This window comes from Canis aureus, chromosome 14, assembly GCF_053574225.1.
Source record: "Canis aureus isolate CA01 chromosome 14, VMU_Caureus_v.1.0, whole genome shotgun sequence".
NCBI classification, from domain to species: Eukaryota; Metazoa; Chordata; class Mammalia; order Carnivora; family Canidae; genus Canis; species Canis aureus.
The window spans coordinates 14,901,326-14,925,055 of record NC_135624.1 but is presented as its reverse complement, the minus strand read 5'-3'; the positions used below and the strand labels follow the sequence as shown (position 1 = coordinate 14,925,055).

The 23,730-nt window shown below is 33.6% G+C and overlaps 1 long non-coding RNA gene across 8 annotated transcripts in view; it reads right to left on the bottom strand.

Annotated features, from left to right (window-relative positions):
- The window catches only part of LOC144283200 (uncharacterized), a 128,145-nt gene that overhangs the window by 23,570 nt on the left and 80,845 nt on the right, over positions 1-23,730 (bottom strand). For all 8 annotated transcript variants that reach the window (XR_013351626.1, XR_013351624.1, XR_013351629.1 and 5 more), the window contains 4 exons: positions 21,780-21,848; positions 20,917-20,986; positions 20,666-20,729; positions 12,650-12,809 (listed from right to left, as the gene is read on the bottom strand). This is a non-coding gene — a long non-coding RNA (uncharacterized LOC144283200). The remainder of the gene's footprint in view (positions 1-12,649; positions 12,810-20,665; positions 20,730-20,916; positions 20,987-21,779; positions 21,849-23,730) is intronic.

Here is a 23,730-nt window from a genome sequence, read left to right as displayed (position 1 = left end):
TTAAAAACTTAAGTGTAAGATCTAAAGTTTTAAAATTCCAGGATCCCTGGGTGGCGCAGTGGTTTAGCACCTGCCTTTGGCCCAGGGCACAATCCTGGAGACCTGGGATCGAGTTCCACGTCGGGCTCCTGGTGCATGGAGCCTGCTTCTCCCTCTGCCTATGTCTCTGCCTCTCTCTCCCTCTCTCTCTGTGTGTGTGTGTGTGTGTGACTATCATAAATAAATAAAAATTTAAAGTTGTAAAATTCCTAGAAGAAGGGAATTCTCCTTGTCATTGGTCTCAGCAATTATTTCTTTTCTTTTTCTTTTTTTTTTTGCATGATTTCTTGACTATAATATCAAAGCACATACAACCAAAGCAAAATACATAAGTGAAATAAAAGAAAATTAAGAAGTTTCTGCACAGTGGAGGAAACAATGCGCAAAATGAAAAGGCAACCTATGAAATGGGAGAAAATACTTGCAAATGGTACATCTACTAAGGGATTAATATCTATTAATATCTAAAACATACATATACAACTCATACAACTCAATATCAAAGACTAAATAATTCAATTAAAATTTTTGCCTTCAGGATAAAGACTTGGATAGACATTTTTCTGAAGACATATAAATAGCCAACAGGCACATAAAAAGATGCTTAACATCATCAATCATCAGGGAAATGCAAATCAAAATTACAAGGAAATATCATTTCACATCTGTTAGGAGAGCTATTATCAAAAAGATGTGGTACAACAAGAGTTGGTGAAGGTGAGGAAAAAAAGGAAACCCTTGTACACTGTTGACAGGAATGAAAATTAAGACAGACATCATGGAAAACAGCATGGGGCTTCCCCAAGAAATTAGAAATAGAACTACCATAGGATCCAACAATCCCACTTATGGATATATATCTGAGGAAACAAAATCAGTATCTGGAAGAAATATCTGTACTCCCGTATTCATTGTCACATTACTCACAATAGCTAAGATATTAAAACAACCTAAGTGTTCCTCTACAGATGAAGGAATAAAGAAAACACAAAATATATTTGATATATATGGTATATGGATACATAATATTGATGAATACACACACACACAAAGTGGTCCTCAGCTGTAAGAAATAAGGAAATCCTGCCATTGGTGAAAATATGAATGAAGCTGGTGAACAATATACTAAGTGAAAGAAGCCAGACAGGTAAAGATAAATACTGTATGTTCTCACCATATGCAGAATCTAAAAGAAATATAGTCAAATTCAATGATACATAATAGAATAGTGGTTGGTAGGGTCTGTGGGGTAAGGGAAATGGGGCCATATTATTCAAATGGTATAAACTTTCAGGTATAAGATAAGTTTGGGAGGATCTTAAGTACACCATAGTGGCTACTGTTGATGATATTGTATTGTACACTTGAAATTTGCTGAGACTGGATGTTAAACATTCTTACCCCCCCCACACACACACAGAAACACACATAATGGCATGTGAAGTGATATATGTATTAACTAGTTGTGGTAAATATTTCACAACGTATAAGTGTATCTAAGCATCACGTTGTACATTCTATTTTTTAAAGATTTTATTTATTGATTCATGAGACACACACACACACACACACACACACACACACACACACAGAAAGAGAGAAAGAGGGAGAGGCAGAGACATAGGCAGAGGGAGAAACAGGTTCCATGCAGGGAGCCCGATGTGGGCTTCGATCCCGATATTCGGGGATCACGCCTTCAGCTGAAGGCAAGTGCTCAACCGCTAAGCCACCCAGGGGTCCCTCTTCATACACTCTAAATAGATACAGTTTTATTTGTCAAGTATATCTCAATACATTGAGAAAAAATATTGGTTCATCAATATTATGTGTTATGTATTTCTGCTTCTTTTGAACTATATTTAACTTATCTGTACTGTATGACAAGATATTCTATAATAACTAGTTCTTAGATAGAGTTGAATAAGTAATACCTCAAACCCTTAACCAGTCCCTCCAAAATCTTTCAAAGATTGATATATAATTTTCATGATGACTTCAAGAACCTCTCAGTACTATTTGTGAAGAAATCTATGGTTAACACCCAGGAGTGAATTTGAAATTAGAAAATTGAGTTGAAATCAAAATATGCTCTTACTTTGATAAAAGAGAAAACTCAGATCATTATCAATCAATAAATGTCTTAACATTTTCGCCTCAAACTTCAAGATAATTATGTTAAAGGTACTTTAGTTTTTCTTAAAATAACATAGATGATTGCTACATTTTTCACCTTACTCTGCCTAAATTCAACTCTTGTCATGGAAAACATGTCCTGGTTTTTGTATGTATGAATCATATGAATTTATACATTGTTAACAAAGTTTTCCTCTATATTAAAACTTTTAATTTTAATTTCTTTTTGAGATTTTAATTTTTATTATTTAATTAGTTGGCTCCCAATCACTGACACCATTTGTTCTGTGAACTAATTATATTGTCAGATTATACAAATATTTCACAAAAATGTGACAATAATTTTAGTAAAATTGCCATTTTCAAGCTAAAACTATGTAAGAGTTTAAGTAGGAAAATGATTTATGTACAGCAAAATTGGCCCTATTGATTTATTTTTTAACACTTTAATTGCTTGCTGCTTGGGGCACCAGGGATATTGTACTTTTACTGGTATGAGTATACTCAAAAAACAAACAAGCATACCCACTTATTTACATAGGGCCCTTACATTTTGACTATGAAATCTGGATTTTTGTTTTATTATGTTTATGTGAAGTTCTAAAAATAATCATTTATATTTTGTTTTTTGTCATCTCTTATTATGAACTTAGTATTGGTATAATATCTCCAGATATATGAAAGTTACTGATAAAATAATCATTATATGTATTGCCCTCTAAAGCCTACCAAGCTTATATTTTCAATGAACCTCTCTGAGCTCTTTTTTCTTTTTTTGAAAAATTTTTAACTATAGGGCTTGTCTTAAATAAGAGATGTGTTTTCCATGACCCATGTTCAGTGAGTTCAATTACATGGTTCACATTTGCATATCAGCCAGTTTTGTGCTTGTCTTGTTAAATTAGGAATACAGTAACACTCCAATGCTATAGGTTCTCAAAGACATGTACTGTCATCTAGCAATCAAGGTATTTTACACATGCTTTATTGCAGTAGTAACAAAGTATTAATATAAATCATCAGAATTTATAGAACATAACATTTAAAAAACTTTTAAATGAACAAATGCAAAAATAAACCTCTAAAACAATTAGATTTAATATCATTGAATAAATCTAATGTTTTAAATTGATCTATTTGTGATACCCTGTTGACATTCTTCATTTCTGAATCACCATTTTTCTTTTTTATTAATATATTTTATATTTTTAAAATGCAGTTTTATGTTCACAGCAAAATTGAGAGGAAGGTACAGATTTCTTATATTCACAGCCTCACCATTTATTATGTTTGATGAAACTATGTTGAAATATCATTGTCTCCCCAAATATAGTTTATATTAGGATTTGCTCTTAGTATCCTATTGTGTTTGGACAAATTTACAATGACATTTATAGTATCATACAGAATAGTTTCACTATCTTTAAAATCCCCTGTGTTCTATCATCATTCCTTTCAACATTAGTGATGGTCACATTTCTATGAAGCTACCTGTTTTGGAAATTTTGGTACAAAAATGAAGACTTCCTTGAAGTTATTGAGTAGTCTTGGAGAATCTCAAGATTTCCCCTCTGATGTAACATTACTTAAGCATTATCTACTGATTTTGTGATTATAGTGTAACCTATTGATAAATTAAAATTATCTTTTTCAAAATGTAATGCCAATTATACTTATAAAATTTTGGTAAATATAGAATCCTAAAGAATAATATCCATAATATCTGGCACAGAAAGAACTACTGCTAACATATTAGTGTCATGTATTGTCCTCTCCAAACTGAATATTCTTCATAAACACTATTTTTGATAAGTGAAAAATAATTTGCTGTTAAAATATCCATTTCCTGTTTTTAAGGTTATGGTAATGATTACCTTTAGACATAAATCATCCACACATTCTTGCATTTTTGTTTTTATTTTCTTTACTTAGATGTAATTCCTACCAGTGGAATTTCTTAATTATGGGTTTAGGTTCAAACCAGTTTTAAGCTTCTGGAGTTCTTCAACTCTTCTGGAGTTCTGACAACTCTTTGGAGTTGTCAATATCAGATAAATATGAACTCTGTAGCATGTCTGAATTTAAGATAATACCTTGATTGAAAGGGAGGAAGTCATTTATAATAAATGACTCTGGGCACTATTTTATATTTATTTTTTAGCCTCACAGTTTAATGTGAAGGCACAAGGTTATCTCAGCTTCTCTGACCAACTCAAATATCTGAAACTGATTCATTGGTGAGATGTACTTCATTTTACTCAGAGGAGTATTTTCAAATTTTAGTTTGTGTATGATATGCATGAATAAAATAGATTGATGAAAGGGCAAGTAATCTGTTTTTTTTTTTTTAATGGATTCAACAATGGTTCTGATGTTTTCTCCATGGCCTATACCTGTTGTTTATAAATTTTATTCTGAACTAGTTCTCTTCATGAGTTCAGTGAGAAAGAAAGAAAAAAAAAAAAACTTCTTTGGTTGGTATTATAGGCTACAGGACTCTCTGCTTTTGGGATCAGAGAATATAAATCATAGTATTTAAGTCATTTGAAAATGCTAGAACTCTTGTAGCCCAGAATTTGGTATTTTTAATAAAACTTCTTTGTTCATTAAAAAATGAATACTGTCATGGTTATATTTGTCAAATGAGTATCAATCACATTGTTCAAATATTCTATAAATTTGCTGGAGTTTGTTATTTTTTTATCAGATATTGAGAGATATGTTAAAATATACCATTATCCTTTAGGATCTATTTCTCCTTTTATTTTTGAAAAGATTTGCTTTATGTATTTTAATCCATGTTAGCATTTGTCATGACTATGGCATTCCCCAGAATAGCAAATCTGTTCAAAGAAAATTGGATTAGTCTGTCATGATTTATTTTCCTTGCAGAGGTGCTCAGAAATTTAAATAATAAACAGAAAATTCTAAAATAATTTTATGATTGTGAACAAGGGAGTTTTAGATATCTCAGTTTTAGGTATTTCTGATTTTCTTTGCTTCCATATATTTCTCTTTAAGATTCATTCGTTTTAGAGTGTGTGTGCATGAATGGAGGAAGGGGGGGTAGGAAGAGAAAGAGGGGAAGCAGATTCACACTGAGCTCGGAGGCCTGCATGGAGCTCTATCCTAGGACCTGATCTGGAGATCATGTCCTGAGATGAAATCAAGAGTCAGATGCTTAAACGACTGACCACCTAAGCACCCCTCTTTGCTTCTATATTTATTTGATTATTTCTACACAATTGTCTACAATCAACTTATCTCCTGCAATTCTTGGGGTATTTATATATATATTAAAAAAAAGACAAAACAAAACAAAAACACACACAAAAAAACCCAGGTCATTTCTGTTTTTCTTTTTTTCCTGTCTCTTTTCTGTCCTTCATTATAAATATATTATGCTGTAAAAGAGTGATAGATAAATCAGAAGCCTCAGATATCTCTTGTCCTAGTATTAGAAAGTTCCAAAACAAATCCAATATCAAATCGGTTACATCGAAGTAGCACCTGAGCTCAAAGTGTTGTTTTCACCTTTGAAGTCCTTATAATACTTAGCCTTTGAATTTATATTTACTTGAATCTGTTTTGGTAAGTTACAAAACATTTTGGAATACTCTGTAATCATATTGACTAGAAAAAATAAATTATGTTAGGCTATTTTATTTGAAACTTTCTTTGTGACCTAAAATAACTAAATTACATCAGTTTTAGTTACATTATGCTGTGTTGTGAGTGATGAAGACACATAGTCAGTGGAGATATTTGAACTCTGGAGTTCTACAGATCTGGGTTTCAGTTTAATCCTCCACCACTTACTGGTTCTTTCAAATTGAGTCTTAGCTTTCTTATGTACAAAAATAGGATAAGGATATCTGTTATATCAAATAGTTGCTATATTAATTAAATAAGGTAATTGTTAACTATATTGATTTATACTACCAGTTGTTTGACATAATAAACAGGTGATATATTTAATGCAATTTAATGATAAAGATATGTTCAGTTTATAATACATATTTAATGCAATTTAATGAGAAAGATATGTTAGGTTAAAATACACATAAATCAATTAAAATAGGACTCATCTCTCTTGTGCTAGAAAATTATATTTTTATTAAAGTTTTTATAATATCAGAAGTATATTCTTACATAAAAATATTTTCTATTTATATTATTATAATATTCAGCAGGAATTAGTCATGTTTGAAGTAGGCTTATTGTACTAATTATGGCTTTTAGGAGAAAGGAATTTAAAGCCCAATACCAGTTTAGTATATTGGAAGAGAGTCAATTCTAGTGGAATGTAAAGTGTTTGCTAATGCCTACTGCCAGGATGATAAGACATCTAATTTTGCTAGGCTTAGTTCCCTAGGATAAATATTTGGAGTATCTGTCTTGAAGTTAAAATATTTATTTTTCTACTTTAATTTTAAAACCACATTAGATGTGTTCAATAAGTATCTGAGAGACTTTCTTTTGGTACACAAAGGGAAATCCATCAATTAGTGTGTCTCATTTGCAGTAAATGAAAGTGGAAGAAAATCCTAATTACTGTATATTGTATGAAAATCTTCAAACCACAGCTGTATCCTACCAATGATTCATTTAAAAAATCTCTAGTAACCAAATCTGTTCTTGCTAGTATTTTAAAACCTTAATATGCACAACATATTCCTCTCTCTGATTGGTAAACATAGTTAGAGATTACTGTAAATTAAATCATCATTGGAGACATCAGAGATATTTATAAAGTTTTATTTGTGAATGGTGACATTTCCATGATACCACATAAATAAAATAATAGGTAACTTGACTGAATGATAACTCTCTGTCAGGTGATTATAGTCCTTCATTGCATTACCTCATTTTTTCTTCATAAAAACATTTTAAGACAGGTGTCCTTAAGCCACCATATTGTCCTTAGTGCCATTACAGATGATGGAATTGAGGAAGAACTAGGTAAGGAGTTTTACCATAGCTGCAGAGGATTCCAGTCAGCTACTCTGACTTCACAGTACCAAGAGCTTGACCATTTACTTCACTAATATTGAAAGAAAATATGGAGATCCCTGGGTGGTTTAGTGGTTTAGGACCTGCCTTCAGCCCGGGGGTGATCCTGGAGTCCTGGGATCAAGTCCCACATCTGGCTCCTGGCATGGAGCCTGCTTCTCTCTCTTCCTGTGTCTCTGGCTCTCTCTCTCTCTCTCTGTTTCTCGTAAATAAATAAAATCTTTAAAAAATATGATTTAAAAAATTAAATATTTGAATATTTAATTTAGTAATATATTGTTTTCTCACCAAGCTTAAGGTAAGATAATGTGATACTTAAAAGAAAGCTCAGTTATCAACTTCACAGGGAAAGGTCACTGAATAGAATGATATGCGAGGAACAAAGGAACTGAACAATTGATCTAATACACCTGGACCATATGACTGGTACAACTTACTTTTGTACACATAGCATGTATAAAAAATGATTGGGTACTTGTAAGTCAGCAATATGGCCTTGTGATTTTTTTTTAAGATTTTATTTATTTATTCATGAGAGAAACACAAAGAGAGGGGCAGAGACACAGGGAAAGGGAGAAGCAGGCTCCATGCCAGGAGCCCAATGCAGACTCGATCTCAGGTCTCCAGGATCACAGCCTGGGCTAAAGGCAGGCGCCAAGCCACTGTGCCACCCAGGGATACCCTGGCCTTGTGATCTTTAAAACCTTAATGAGCATTGCAGGAATCAGGGAGAAAAAGATGTTACAAAGCTAGAAAGTAGAGGTCATAATTCAACACTCAAGGAACCATGACAAACACATAAACCACTGTGTAAGAAATGATGGAGTAGGACTTTAAAGAAAAACATTGCTGTGTGATTATTTCAAAAGCCTCATGCATACAGCAAAATTGGAACTCCACAAACAACATGTTTTTTGGAAAAATATTTTTTCTACAATGTTTTCTATAATGTTTACATACATATTTACAGTTTCATGTGTCTGATTATTCTTTGTGAAGTGTATATGTATAATCATTGCAACAAAGAATATAGGAAGGGTGCCTGGGTAGCTCAGTGGTTGAGCATCTGCCTTCAGCTTAGGGTGTGATCCTGGGTCCTGGGATTTAGTCCTGCATCAGGCTCCCCCAGGGGAGCCTGCTTCTCCCTCTGCCTATGTTTCTGACTCTCCCTCTATGTCTCTTATGAATAAATAAAATCTTTATATTTTTAATTTATTTTTACTTTATAATTAAAAAAATATTTTAAATTTTTTTTTTAAAAAGATTTTAAAAGACATAGGCAGAGAGAGAAGCAGACTCCCCACAAGGAGCCCCATGTGGGACTCCATCCAGGATCCCAGGATCATGCCCTGAGCTGAAGGCAAACTCTCAACCACTGAGCCACTCACGTGTCCCTAAATAAAATCTTTAAAATAAATACATAAAGAGCATTGGATAACCTTTATCTGATGGTGGAAGAATTACTAAATGAAATTGAATTGGCCTTGGCAAACCTTAAATGTGTCTCTGATAGTGTTCTAGTTAGACTTGTTGAAAAATGAACAACTGAGATTTGGATGGGAATTAATGGCTCTTCTTATGAGAATACAGCATTGTCTACTGTGTTAGGGGCAGAACTCTGTAGTATGGTGCTAAGTATCAGTGCTCTCTGAGTCATTATCCAAGACTGATATTAGAGCAAAGGCAAGTGAATTTATGAGGAGAGATTGTGCCATGATAATTTTTAGGGACACACTATATTTTCTGATGATAGAAGGATTATCTATGAAGGTAGATTTGTAATTTGTAATATATAAGCCGCTGTACCATGGAGGGAATTTATTTAATATAAATGTATATCATATACAATCTAAAGTTAAGGGGGTAAAATAAGGCTGATATTTAGGTGCTTGCTAACTGGAATGTAATAATCCAAATCAGGTAAAAATTTTCAGAAAATGGAATACAAATCTTGTAGATTTCATACAGAAAGTAGACAAAAAAAAAAAAAAGAAAGAAAGTAGACAAAGAGCTAAGTTCCTCTCATAATAAATACATGAAAAAGTGGTAACTGTATCCTGTTAACATATTTCCAAACAAATGTAACAATGAACTCAGTTTTGGGCAGAAAAGAGTCAAATTTAATCTATCATTCCTTTAACTTGTTAGTTGGTGGTTGTGATAAATAGTTGATAAAAGTTTTGACTGCTTGTGATGAAAAACTGGAAAGATCCTCAGGCTATTCTGACAGGAGTCAGGATGTATTATTAACTAATTCACTGAAAATCTATTTATTGATTCATGTGCTAGACCACATGAATTTGGTTCCAGGGACACTAAGAATAAATAAATTTGATGACAAATACCCATGGGAAAAACAATAAGAAATTTTCTCCATAGGAATAAAAAGAAAGCTAATATTAAGATATTAAAAATAATTATCATGGAGATGTAATATACAGCATGGTGACTATAGTTAATAATACAATATTTGAAATATGCTAAGACAGTAGATCTCAAAAGTCCTTATCATAAGAAAAAAAACGTATAACTATGTATGGGGATGGACGTTAACTAAATTAATTTGGTGATCATTCCATAATATATATAAACATCAAATCATTATGTATATACCTATATAATGTTGTATGTCAATAATAAATGTTGTATGTCAATATTACGTCAATAATTAAGAAAAAAAAAAACAAGGAAATTTGAGAAACTGTCATAGCCAAGAAGAGCTAAGCAGGGGAAAAAGATATGTGGTGTTATGGTAGTATAAAGAAAGCCAGCTAAAATGGTGACAAAGAATTATTCTCAAGGAAATTATATCTAAGGTAAGTTTTGAAGATCAAAGGGAAGTTAGCTAGCTGTAAGTCTAGGTTTAGAGGAGTGAGATGACAGAGGACAGTGAAGCCAGACAGAATAGCTTGCAAATATATTAAAAATGAGAGAGAATACTGTCAAGAACTGAGAGGAATATGAGATTTTACCCTATTTGCTAAGCAACAAGTGAGCGTTCCATAGTTTCATGGATGTTGATATAAGACATGAAACCACAGAGTCAGAGACAAAGATCTATTTCTCATTCACAGCATTATTAGTAGCCAGAGTATCAATATTTTTGCCCTGGATCTCCAAGCCCCAATTCTCATGAGATGAAGTAAAGAGAACATAATGACATTTGTAAGTATAATGGGTTTTATTACTGGAAAGGAAGCCTGACTTGGGGGAAAAAGAACCTATTACAATGATGCATACCTATCCTTTGCCCCCTAGAGAGACACCATCTCCATATTACTACCATTACTGTAGGCTAAAGTTTCCTTTGATCCTGAGGGGGATACTAGTTCTGCCTTCTGTGGGGCTTAATTTTTCCCCCCAGTGGAGTATCGATGTTCTTCTGATGGTTCAAGTATCCAACAAGATATATTTTTCCATTCTTTTCTGTCTGGGCCCTATAGTTTTGTTTTATTTTCCTTTTCTTTTTGTTTATTTTCATTCTTTTCTTTCTTCTTTCTTTCTTTCTTTCTTTCTTTCTTTCTTTCTTTCTTTCTTTCTTCTTTCTTTCTTTCTTCTTTCTCTTTCTTTCTTTCTTCTCTTTCTTTCTTTCTTTCTTTCTTTCTTTCTTTCTTTCTTTCTTTCTTTTTCTTTCTTCTTTCTTTCTTTCTTTCTTTCTTTCTTTCTTTCTTTCTTTCAGATTTATTTGTTTATTTGGGATAGAGTGAGAAAGTTAGCATGCAAGTGGGGGGATGGGTAGAGGGAGAGGAGAGAAAGAATCTCTAGCAGACTCCTTGCTGAATGGGGAGCCTGACTGGGGGGCTCAATACCACAACCATGAGATCATGACCTGAACCAAAAATCAAGAGTTGTATGCTTAGCCAACTGAGGCAACCGGGTGGGCTGGGCCCTATTATTTCCAATGGTAGTGGACAATTTTAATTATTTCTGGGCTTTGAAATTGGGCAACTTTGGTGGTATTGGTATGGTTTATTTTAAATGTTAATTCCTAGATGATTTCATCCAATTTTATGAGTTCAAATGCTATGTATGCACTGCACTGCTGAGTCCCTAATTTACACACCCCATCCAAATGTACCCCCAGAATTCTACTCACATATCCAGATGTTATCTTGAAACAACTGAAATTTTCCTAAGAGATTTCTCAAAATTATCTGAAACTGAATTGTCTTAACTCAGATTTCCGTTCCTAGAAGAAACTCAGTACTCTTGTTTTTTCCCATATTATTAAACAATTCTCTTCTTCAATTTGCTTAGGCAGAAGACTTTGTAGGCATACTTGACTCTCCTTTTTCTCTCTCGCATTTGTGTTAAACTGCCCAAAAATATTGTTGACAATTTCTCTTAAATATATCCAGAGCTCAAATACTTTTCAACACATCTAGAGTCCTGACACTGGTTCAAGTCCAAGAATTTTCATTGTGACAGTTTACAAATTTGTCTTCCTACTTTCACTTTATTTGTCTGCCAACAGGGATTCAACATGGTGGTCTCAGTGACCCTTTTAAAACCTAATCATATAATGTTACTCCTTTCCTTCAAATCCTCAAATAGTTTCCCAAATCCCTGAGAGTGAACTCAAACACACATCTCAGGATTTATAATGTGCTAAATGACCTATTTCATAACCCTATCTTTCTTTTTTTTTTGGCGGGGGGGGGGGGGAGTTCAATTTGCCAACATATAGCATAACACCCAATGCTCATCGCATCAAGTGCCCCCCCTCAGTTCCCATCACCGAGTCACCCCAGCCCCCTGCCCACCTCCCCTACCACTACCCCTTGTTCATTTCCCAGAAATAGGAGTCTCTCATGTTCTGTCATCTTCACTGATATTTTCATTCATTTTCTCTCCTTTCCTCTTTATTCCCTTTCACAATTTTTTATATTCCCCAAATGAATGAGACCATATAATGTTTGTCCTCCGATTGACTTATTTCACTAAGCATAATACCCTCCAGTTCCAGCCACATCGAAGCAAATGGATAACCCTATCTTTCTGAATATTTCACTTGCCATTGTTCACATTTACAGGCCTCTTTGGAGTTCTTGAAAGGTTGTAAGGTTAAATTGCGACTCCTAAATAGGAGTTTAGAGACAAAAAAAAAAAAAGGTCAATTTTCAGCTATTTATATCACTTGATAAGAAAACTGTCACCCTAGGATATTTGTATTTGATACTTTCTTTATCCCCAATAATATGTGAATCCCTCATTCTCCTCTTTCAAGCCTAGTGTAAATGTCATTTTAAAAGACATGCCTTCACTGATGTCCTTTATGACAGAGGAGTACTGCCCATTTTTAAAATTCTTACTCTGCTTTATTTTTCTTCATCTAGATATAGCACCTTATAGCACTATATATTTATTTGTTTATTCACAGTCTTCTTCCTCTAGAATATAAGTTCCTTGAGGGAAAGTTCTGTCTGTTTATTACATCAACTGTGATGCCTATGAAAGTGCTTACCTTAGTGACATCAGCAAGATGATCTCTTAAGACATTCCTCATTGCATTTGTCCCTAAGCTACAACAACTATTTGGCATCTATTTTTGGAAAAAAGTGCCTTTGTGGGAGTTGTGGGATCTGGCACCACATGCCAATGGACCAAGGAGGAGTCTCAGCTACCTGTAGAAGATTAGGCATAGATTGCTTAAATATGACAGTAGATGTGTAATTACTAAAATAAATTGATAAATCAAACTTCATTATAATTAAAAACTTCTGCTCTATGAAAGACACTGTTAAAAGAATAAAAATACAAGACAAGAAGTGAGTTAGTATAGTTGCAAATAATATAACTGATAAAAATATTGCACCATAGCATACAAGTGATTCAAAATTCAGTAATACAAGTACAAATAGTATATTCATATCACTGCTTAGATATAAAACCAAGAAAAATGAAAGCATATGCTCCTAAAAAGACTTTTATGATGTCCATAGTAGCTTTTTTTGCAATTGTATAAAAACTAGAAACAATTCAAATATTCATCAACACTATGGTGAGCCATTCGGTGCAATCTTACTAATCAAAAGAAGATATTCATTATTGATATATAATACAACAAAGATGAATCTTGGGGTGCCTGAGTGGCACAGTTGGTTAAGTGTCCAACTCTTGGTCTCAGTGCAGGTTGTGATTTCATTGTCCTGCTCAGGCTCAGCATGGAGTCTCATGTGCTCAGCATGGAGTCTGCTTGAAATTCTCTCTCTCCGGGACACCTGGGTAGCTCAGTGGTTTAGCATCTGCCTTCAGCTCAGGGTGTGATCCTGGAGTCCCAGGATTGAGTTCCACATTGGGCTCCCTGCATGGAGCCTGCTTCTCCCTCTGCCTAGGTCTCTGCCTCTCTCTCTCTCTCTCTCTCTCTCTCTGTCTCTGTGTCTCATGAATGAATAAATAAAATCTTTTTAAAAAAATCTCTCTCTCTCTCTCTCTCTCTGTCTGACCCCCCAGCCCTCCTCACACTTGTGTATTCTCTCTAAAATAAATAAGTAAATCTTTAAAAAATGGATCTTAAAATAATTATTTTGAATGAACGTGTACAGACAAAAAAGACTATAAAGTATGATTATATTAATATTGAATTGTATAAAATTCAAACTAATCTGCTTAGGAATAAAATACATGAATAATTGTTTGGGAACAGAGGAAGAAGTGGTTGTGCCAGGAGTGGTAGGAGAGGAACAACAAATAGGCACTAGGAAACTTCCTGGTGGTGATGGTTATGTTTGTTCATTTCAGTTCTGTAATGCTTTCCTTTGTGTATACCTACATGGGAAAATTTATCAATTTAAAACATTTTAAAATTTGCAGTTGATTGTAAGACAATTATATCTCATTAAAACTTTTTAAAAAGAAACTTAAATAAAATATGACAGTAAAAGGAATAAGACATAGATGAAATTGTTATCTGATTTCTAGTAGTTGCTATTGTTAAACAAAGAGTTAATGCTTCCTCTCTGGCCAATAACCCTTAAATGGAAATGTATTTCTTTATAGGTTTTCTCTAACTGATGAAAGAAAGTAAATATGTTTATCAGAATGAACAAACTTCTGCCAGTCACAATTGAAAGTTTATTATGAGGACTCTTAACTAAATGCTAAAGTCTTCAACTACAGATGTGCAATAGACTCAAAAACAATTTTTACAATCACAAATTCTTATGCCGGTTTTCATTAAAACTGAATGGCTGGAATTACTGCAAGAAACTGAGTTAGGTATATTATTTCCAGATATTCTAATTAAAATGAACTTTAGGAAGGAAGGTGAGAACGAACATATGCAAATGAATACTTAACATGTCCAACAGATCAATTATTTCAAACATGAAATGTCTTAGGCAATTGTCAACTGTTGCATCAGAATCACTTTCTAGTTGTAATTCTTCACTATTTTGGGAGTATGCATATTTTCTCACATTGCTTTAAAAATCTATATAGGGTCAATATCTGAAGTAAGAGCATGAAGGTGTTTAGAAATGCAACTTATGGGACACCTGGGTGGCTCAGTGATTGGGCAGCTGCCTTCCGCTCAGGTGGTGATTCTGGGATCTGGGATTGAGTCCCACATTGGGCTCCTACAAAGAGCCTGCTTCTCCCTTTGCCTGTGTCTCTGCCTCTCTCTCTCTCTGTCTCTCAGTCTCTCATGAATAAATAAATAAATCTTAAAAGAAAAGAAATGCAACTTATATTCTTGCTCATGTTGGATGTTATATTTATGCATAACACATACTTTTCATGGATACAATTTAAGACAGGTATCAGAAATTTTGATCATGAAAGAATTTTTGTGAGGCTTATATAGATTGGATTTAATATGAGACAATACTGTTATGTGGAATAAAACAAAATCTAAATTATCTTATAAAATTGATATATAAGAAATCAAGTTTCTAATGAAAAGAAGAATGAAAAATACTAACAATCATAAAAATTTGAAAACAGTATATATTAAGACTTGTAAAGAAAGTAAACTTCTAGCTCCATATATTACAATGATTTACTGATTTACTGTCACTAACTCTGGGAACTTTTAAGGGTAAGGGGACTATTATATTCCTCTGACTCTTAATCTGTTAGAATTAAGCTCCTTAAATAGAGAAGTTTTGTTTTTGTTTTTGCTTTTTGTTTGTTTGTTTTTTGTCCACTCACATATTTGAAGTACTTAGAATAGAGTTTGATATATAAGATATGCTTAACTTAAATATCTATATAACTTATCTGTTTATATGCTTGTTATCTTGGTTTTACAAAATACTATCAAGTAAAAAGATTATTTCTTTTTATATAAATGATTGAGGCAGTGACCCCAAATTCATAAAACATTTTTAATTTTAGTGATAAATAAGAACATTTTATTAACTTTTTGAAATACCAAGGAAGAACAACAAAAAATCATTAGTAATAAGATATTTTAAGCAAACCAAGCTTTTATGTCATTTTCAAATGACAGCAATGAACTAGAAAATTATTCTACTATTGAAAAGACTGTGTATCAGATATTATAATAAATCATTTACTGAAAACCATTAGAGTTTAAATTAAATTCATTTATAATTAAGTTCAAAGGAATCTTTAACATGCTGTTTGATTTAAAAAAATATGTTTCATATAAATTCCAGTATTTTTAATAGCATTAACACTTCAAAAAAGTGTCACACGAAGATTGGTATACTATATACAAGAACTGAATGAATTTAACCAATTTTCCTGGGCTAAATCATTCAATGAAATTGGAAAGTAAGAGTTTCACATTTCTTTTTCATAAGGTTAGTGATGTAAATAAATTATAATAGTGAGTCTAAAAATTATTGATATTGCTGTGAAATAATACCGTAAAATAAAAAAAAAAAAACATATAACCAAAAATCATTTAGTTAAGTCTCCATTTTACAAAAGAAGAGATTTGAGGGATGCCTGGGTAGCTTAGTAGTTGAGCATCTGCCTTTGGCTCAGGGCGCAATCCCAGAGTCCCGGGATTGAATCCCACATTGGGTATGTAAGTATGGGATAGTCCTTCAAGGTTTCCTACCTACACAATGCAAGCAATTCTCAGATGCTAGCAGAATGTCCAGAATTTGACTCAATTCTGATACTATCTATTGGAGATAGCATTAGATTCCACAGGTTAAGGGTTCAGTCTCACAAGTCTTCCCCTCACCTTCTCACATCAGATGCCAATCACAAGCCCCAAACACCTGTGCTTGTAGCTCAACAACTACAGGTTAGAGGTTCCAATGACCTCCTCCTTAGGTTCGATTAATTTCTAGAAGGGCTCACAAAACTCAAGGAAAGACTCACATTTACTAGTTTCTTAAAGGATAAGGCTACAAATCAACAGCTAGATGAAAAGATATGAAAACAAAGGTTAAACAAAGGAGCTCCTGTCCTCATGGAGCTAAGAGCCTGGCTTGGTGGCATGTAGTTGTATTCTGGTTTTCCAAGAGTGGAAGCTCTCCAAAACTATCAAAAAGCTCCCCCTTGGGTTTTAATGGAGACTTCATCCCATAGTCATGATTAAGTAAGTCATTGGCCATAGGCTGATTCAACCTAGATCCCCCTTTCTCTCCCCAAAGATTTTGGGGGGTGAGGGGTACTGAAAGTTCTAATCCTCTAATCATATGGGTGGTTCTCCTGGTAACCAGTCTCCATCCTTAGGTGGGATCCAAAAGTCATCTTGTTAACTTAACAAAGACACCTTTATAATTTTCAACACAGGAAATTCCAAGAGTTTGGAAACCTATAAGATATGAATTGTGGATGAAGGCCAAATATAGATGAGAAATTAAAAAATAAATATGAATTATAAATCAGAATATCACAGAGAACACATATATGGTATTAGAGAAAATAAAGACACAAAGTTTTCTCATGTGGTCATTGACCCATGAAATTCTTTTTTTTTTTAATTTTTTAAAATTTTTATTTATTTATGATAGTCACAGAGAGAGAGGCAGAGACATAGGCAGAGGGAGAAGCAGGCTCCATCCACCGGGAGCCCGATGTGGGATTCGATCCCGGGTCTCCAGGATCGCGCCCTGGGCCAAAGGCAGGCGCCAAACCGCTGCGCCACCCAGGGATCCCGACCCATGAAATTCTTGTAACAATAGGACAAGTCTTCCATTTAGCAATTCTTGAGGGTACCAGTCATCCCTACTGGAAGAGTATGATCACTGATATATATTTTGATATATTAGAAATAATTAAAATCTGATATTATTCTGAAGCAGATTTGGTGAGAGAAGGGGTATGGATACTTGAAGTGGAAAATGCTAAGTCAGGAGATGGACTGGAAAAATAAGTTTCTAGTCCACCATTTAAATATCTTGGAATAACAAATTACTTTCCATGTAATTAAATGAAGAGTATAGTTGAAAAATCAAGGCTTATATTTAGTTAATAATAAAAAGAAGAAAAAATCACAAATGATTTTTGAAATAAGGAAGAGAATTTTGATGGCTTTATTTTATTTATTTAATTTTAAGAAAGATTATTTAAAATAATTTTGAATAATTTCATGCAAATTTTAACAGGATGAAAAAACAAAAGGATTTATATGATGTCAACTAAGAAGCATCAATGAGTACTTACTCTGAGATTAATATATTCAGAAATTTCTCTAGAGACTATTAAAAAGCCTGAAATAAGCACAGGTTTTGGAGCAGGTAGATTTGGTTTCAAACTTTAGGTTCTTCATTTAGTAATAACTTGGGAAAGTTATATATGTATAGTTGCCTCACTTGCCTTATCTGGAAAATAGGGAGTATGAAAATCAGAAATACTATATGAAAAGTATCTAAGAGTGGAGTGTCTGGGTGGCTTAGTGATTGAGCATCTGCCTTTGGCTCAGGCCATGATCCTGGTGTCCTGGGATTGAGTCCCACATCGGGCTCCCTGCAGGGAGCCTGTTTCACCCTCTGCCTATGTCTTTGCCTCTTCTTTGTGTCTCTCATGAATAAATAAATAAAATCTTTTTAAAAGTATCTAAGAGTATCAGTGATGTGGTAAATCCATGAATTACTTTAAAGTTACTACTTCTATTGCTACTACTACTATTACAGATATTAATTATATTCTTACTTAACATTAACATTAACTTTCACAGGTATGAAGCAGGTTCATAGATTTTGCTGGAGAAGAAAGGGTTGTGGGTATAAAGCAAAGAGTGCAGTAAACAATTGAGTGAGGATTTTAGGGCTACTTTGAAATTAGGAATGATACATTTTAGAAAAACAAAGGAAGAATGGAAATAAGGATTTATTGAAGATCTGGGGCTTGACCACTACTTTGCAGTGCGCAAAATCCAGCTGATGAAGCAAAGATGCAACTATTCTAATGATAAAATTTAAGTAGGAGTAAAGAGATAGTAAAAGATATCATCTTTTTTTTTTTTTTAATTTGTATTTATTTATGATAGTCACAGAGAGAGAGAGAGAGGCAGAGACATAGGCAGAGGGAGAAGCAGGCTCCATGCACCGGGAGCCCAACGTGGGATTCATCCCTGGTCTCCAGGACCGCGCCCTGGGCCAAAGGCAGGCGCCAAACCGCTGCGCCACCCAGGGATCCCCATAAAAGATATCATCTTAATTGGAGTGGCTCCAGAAACTACAGGCTCATTTTGGTGATTCATCGTGATCATGCATCATATCCTAGACAACATATTTTTGGTATTTTACTTTATTTTAAGATTTATTTATTTATTCATGAGAGACACAGAGAGAGAGAGTCAGAGACACAGGCAGAGGGAAAAGCAGGCTCCATGCAGGAAGCCTGACGTGGGACTTGATCCCAGGTCTCCAGGATCAGGCCCTGGACTAAAGGGCGTGCTTAACAGCTGAGCCATCTGGGGCTGCCCCATTTTTGGTATTTTAGTTGTGATAATGTATGCATAACAATAAGCTTACCAGGGGATCCCTGGGTGGCTCAGCTGTTTAGTGCCTGCCTTTGGGTTTCCGGGATTGAGTCTCTGCCTCTCTCTCTCTATGTCAATCATGAATAAAAAAATAATAATAATAATAATAAAATAAAAATCTTAAAAAAACAATAAGCTTACCATATTAACCATTTTGTTTATTTATTCATTTTAACCACTTTAAATTGTACAATTTAGTGGAATTATATTCACAATGTTGTACACCCATCACCACTATGTATTTTCAAAGTTTTTCATTAGAAACTTTGTAATCTTAAGCAATTACTTCCTATCCCCCTCCCCAAAACGGTGTTAACGGCTAATCACTTTCTATCTCTATGAATTTGCCTATTCTAGGTAGTTCATATGAGTGACATCATAGGATATTTGTCCTTTTGTGTCTGATTTACTTCACTTAGCCACAATATCTTCAAACTTCACATTATACCATGTATTAGGCTAATATCTCATTATATATTATATATCATATTTTTTATTCACTCATAGGTTGTTTCTACTTTGTGACTATTTAGAATTATGCAACAATGAACAGTGGCATACAAATGTACGTTCAAGTCTCTGCTTTCATTTCCTTTGGGTATATACTCAGGCATGAAATTGCTCAATCATACAGTAATTCTATGGTTGGCTTTTGAGGAACAGCTAAATTTTTTTCCATAGTATTACATCATTTTACATTCCATCAGCAATGCACAAGAATTCCAATTTCCCCACATCCTTGCCAATATTTGTTATTTTTCATTTGTTTCTTTGCTTGATAATAGCCATCCTAGTAGATGTGAAGTGGTGTCTCACTGGATTTGATTTGCGTTTATCTAATGACTTGCAAAGTTCAACATCTTTTTCTGTGCCTGTAGGCCATCTATATGCCCTCTTTGGAAAATGGCTATTCATATCCTCTGCCACTTTTTTAAAAAGACTTATTTAATTGGGGGAGGTGCACAGAAAGGGGAAAGGCAGAGAGAATCTTAGCAGACTCCATGTCTGGGGGCTTGATTTCATGATCCAAAGACCATGACCAGAGCAGAAACCAAGAGTTGGATGCCCAGACTATGCCATCCAGGTGCCCCTCCTCTGCCAACTTTTTAATCTGATTGTTTTTGTTACTGACTTGCATAAGTTCTTTATGTATTTTGTATATTATACCCTTCTAGGATACATGATTTGCAAACATAATATTTTAAATAGGACAAAAAAAGGACTAACCATTCCTGAAAACACTGAGTAAATGGACTACTTAAAAATTAAGATATTTTGTTCATTATAAGACGTTATTAAATTAAAGATACTGAGATGATATTTGTGAAACATAAAGTATCCAGGACATATGATAAGCTTTTATAAATCTATAAAAAGACAGTAGAGTATAAAAGTGAGCAAGAGACTTAACTATGCATTTAACAAAGGGAATAAGCTAACATCCAGTAAACAGCTTAAAAATTATCAAGCTCATTATAATATATATGAAAATATAAAATAAAACCAAAGTGTAAATCAAATCATGCTGGAGGCATAAAATTAGATTAAAAATTACCTGATAGTACTTACTGTGAAAATAATTGTGGCATGTTCATAGTTAGAGATGAATAGAATAAACTGTACTTGATACCCACTATATGAGAGTAAGAAGGGAAACATCAAACATATGTGATTCATGTTCCATTTAGATAAAAATGCCCAAAATTAATGTATAAAAGCTGCACAAAATTTATAAAACAAAAGGTTTAAAGTTATTAGCAATCATTTGGAAGCTTTCATACTTGAGAGAAGAAAACATGTGATAGGAATCTGACATTCACCTCTGTCTTCGTTCAGGGTAATTTTCAGGCTGAAGCAGAACACTGTAGATCCTTAGCAGGAAGAACCAGTCTTAGAAGAAAAGGAAGGGAGAGATAGGGAAAGACACTGAAATAAAGGCAAATGCATTTAAGGATCCCTGAGATCTTTTATAAATATTTACTTCAGATTATTCAGCTGACTCCTGAGCCAACTACAAGGTGGGACAATGTACAAGGTGGGACAATGCAGTTCTGGGAGGAAGAGCACTAAAAGAGAATTGAAGAAAATATGGACAAAATAGCTTAACTTACAGAGAATTTCAACATGTATTTAACATCTACAAAAATTATTCAAATAAACATTCCATTAAATACTATGACTAAAATTAAGAACTCATTGGATGTAATTAACAACAAACTAACTACAGAAGATAAAGAGTAGTAAACACATGCTAGACAATAGAAGATGTCAAAACAGAAACACAGAAGGAAAAGAGAAATGGGACATTGAAAAAAAAGTCTAATATATGTGTAATTAGAGGACAGAAATTATGGAGTGATGGGAAAGATCTATATGTCCACCTGGATGGCAGTTTACAGGAGTGTATATATGTGTAAAATTTCATTGAATTGTTCTGCTAAGATTTGTGCACTTTATTAGATGCGATTTATAACCAATTAAAATGAATTCTAGAAAAGCAGTGATAGTAATATTATCATTGAATATGACCCTTGACTAATGGCATAAAGCAGGGGGAAGCTTTTTACTGGAAAATAAAATAATTTTTAAAAAGTTTTGAGTTTATGAGGCCATTAATTTTTCCACTGGGATAGATAATATGATTAACAATGACAGTTAATATAACTATTTGGGCCAATCTTACCTTTTTATGGGGTATAGTTAGGGACAGCAAATTTTACAGCTTCTTCTATAAATCCTTACCATCCAAAAGCTGAAAAGGAGATAGACAAAAGTAAAATACACTTTCTAGAGTAAGAAAAAATAGATTAGAACTGTGGAACAGACAAATTTAATGTTTCCTATATTCAATACTCACAAGCAAATTTATTGGCTAATGACAAAGAGCATTTTATATGATCAATGAAGTCTCAATTTGAATTGCAAAATACTGAAGTTGGTCCATGTGGTGGACCCTCACTCCACTAAAGAATGAACCTAAACACAGATATTAATATATCACCTGGGTGCTATTCTTTTATTACCCTTATGTATGCATAAATATTCATGGAGGAACATAAATATTGGTTATGTAGGAAAATGTTTAGGTGAAAGATAACTTGTAGTGGATGATGAAATGGCAAATATTTACAAAATGAAGGTAGACAAAGAAAATCTTATGAATTCATCAAAAATGTGACTTGGAGAAAAGACTAGGTTCTATTTAAACATATATTTGCACACTTGGGGATATGTAAAGATCTTGTAATATGGCTCTCCTGGAAGGCAACAATCTGTTCTAATATAAAAATCCAGCATGCCAACAAATTGGGCAATCTGGAAGAAATGGATAAATTCCTAGAAACATATAAACCATCAAAACTGAAACAGGAAGAAATAGAAAACTTAAAGAGATCCATAAGCAGCAAAGATATTGAATCAGTAATCAAAAATCTCCCAAGAAACAAGAGTCTAGGGCTGGATGGCTTCCAGGGGAATTTTACCAAACATTTAAGGAAGAGTTAATACCTATTCTTCTAAAACGGTTCTAAAAAATAGAGATAGAAGGAAAACTTCCAAACTCATTCTAGGTTGCCAGCATTATCTTGATTCCAAAACTAAACAGAGAGCCCACTAAAGGAGAATTACAGACCAATATCACTGTTACAGACAAATTCTCAATAAGATACTACAAAATCTCAACCAACAGTACATTAAAAGAATTATTCACCACAACAAACTGGTATTTATTCCTGGGCTGCAGAGGTGGTTCAGTATCTGCAAATCAAGTAACATAATACACCACTTTAATAAAAGGATAAGAACCACATGATACTCTCCATAAATGCAGAAAAAGTATTTGACAAAATGCAGCATTATTTCTTGGAAAAAAAAAACCAACAAAGTAGGGATAGAAGGAACATACTTCAACATCATAAAGGCTGTATACAGAAGACTCACAGTGAATATCATCCTAGATGGGGAAAAACTGAGTTTTTCCTGTAAGGTCAGGAACACAACAGGGATGTCCACTCTCACCACTGTTGTTCAACATGGTACTAGGAGTCCTAGCCTAAGCATTCAGAAAACAAAAAGAAATAATAGGTATCCAAATCAGGAAAGAAGTCAAACTTTCATTCTTCACAGTTGATATGATACTCCACAGGAAACCTGAAAGACTCCACCAAATAATCGCTAGAACTGATAGACATGAATTCAGTAAAGTTGCAGGATACAAAATCAATGTACAGAAATCTGTAACATTACTATACACCAACAATGAAGCAGGAGAAAGAGAAATCAAGAAATCAATCCCATTGACAATTGTACCAGAACCATAAGAGACCTAGGAACAAACCTAAACAAAAAGTGAAATGTCCATACTCTAAAAACTGTAGAACATTTATAAAAGAAATTAAAGATGACACAAAGAAATGAAGACATTCCATGATCATGGACTGAAAGAACAAATATTGTTTAAATGTCTATACTACCTAAAACGATCTACACATTTAATGCAGTCCCTTTCAAAACACCACTGGCATTTTTTGCAGAGCTAGAAAATCCTAAAATTTGTATGAAATGAGAAAAGACTCCAAATAGCCAAATTAATGTTGAAAAAGAAAAGCAGAGCAAAAGGCATCACAATTTCCAAC